Source organism: Herpailurus yagouaroundi, unplaced genomic scaffold, assembly GCF_014898765.1.
Source record: "Herpailurus yagouaroundi ecotype Mexico unplaced genomic scaffold, PumYag 163, whole genome shotgun sequence".
NCBI lineage: Eukaryota > Metazoa > Chordata > Mammalia > Carnivora > Felidae > Herpailurus > Herpailurus yagouaroundi.
In genome coordinates, this window is record NW_024412404.1 from 26,328,367 (window position 1) to 26,329,612 (window position 1,246).

Below are 1,246 nucleotides of genomic sequence, written 5' to 3' on the forward strand. Positions count from 1 at the left end.
AGTTAATTAAAAGTACAAGTCAAATATATAAGATTCTCTTTGATGTCTTAAATGCTTTGTAGTGGAGGCTTATAACAGTTGTCCATATCTGAATTCTCTCTTCCTGTGTGCAAGGACCTTGCAGTTTGGCATGAAACTTTGGCCAATTCTGGCTGATGGGACAAGAATAGAAATTAAATGCACCTCTTCTGGGCTAAAACACTGACTTGCCAGAAGAAAACTCTTCAATGCCCTCTTGCCCTAACTCAGTGTGTTAGTTGTTTATCACTACATAACAAACTACCTCCAACACTTAGTGGCTTAATATAGTAAATATTTATTATCCCACAGTTTCTGTGGGTCAAGAACTCAGAAACAGCTTAGCTGGGTAGTTTGGGCTCAGAGCCTCTCCTGAACTGAGAGTCATGATGGTGGCCAGGGCTGTGGTCACCTGAAAGCTTGACTAAGGCTGGAGGATCTGCTCATGTGATGGTTCACTTACATGATTATTGGCATGAGGCCTCAGTTTCTCTCTGACTGTTGGAAAAAGGCTTTAGTTTCTTGCCATTTGCGCTTTTCCATAGGATTGCTTGAAGGTTCTCATAACATGGCAACTGGCTTTTTAGAGGATGAGTGATCCTAGACAGAAGAAGGAGGAAGTCACAATGCCTCTTATGATCTGGTCTCAGAAACCACGTGTCATTATCACTGCAACACTGTATTAATTAAAATCAAGCCACCCAGTACATTCTGCACTCAAAGGGAGGGAGATTAGTCTTTACTTTTTGAAAGGGAAGTGTACATTAATTTGTGGTCACATTTTAAAACCACCACACTCACTGCATGTTCCAGGTGAGGTAACTAACTATAAGGCCGTGGAGCCTCTATCAGTCTGGGTCCCTGGGTGACTTACTGGAACAGAGAGCCCTTTGATGAACCAAGATGTACATGGAACATGAGATAAAGTCATTGGGATGTCGAGATTATTTGCAGTTACAGCATAACCTAGGCTGTCCTGACTAGTAGTCATTTAAAATGTAAACATTAACACGGGTGCCTGGGTGGTTCAGTCAGTTGAGCATCCAACTTTTTATTTCACCTTGGGTCATGATCCCAGGGTCATGGGATCAAGTTCTGTCTCTGTGCTGAGCGTGGAGTCTTCTTACGTTTCTCTCTCTCTCCCTCTGCCCCTCTCCCTCACTTGCTCACTCTCTCTCTCTCATATACATATATATATACACATAATGTATATATATCTCATGTATGT

The 1,246-nt window shown here is 42.1% G+C and overlaps 1 long non-coding RNA gene across 1 annotated transcript in view; it reads right to left on the bottom strand.

The window, feature by feature from the left end:
- Positions 1-237: 237 nt before the first annotated feature.
- Positions 238-1,246, bottom strand: part of LOC121036915 (uncharacterized) — a 10,380-nt gene continuing 9,371 nt past the window's right edge. The window contains exon 5 of the long non-coding RNA XR_005793529.1: positions 238-618. This is a non-coding gene — a long non-coding RNA (uncharacterized LOC121036915). The remainder of the gene's footprint in view (positions 619-1,246) is intronic.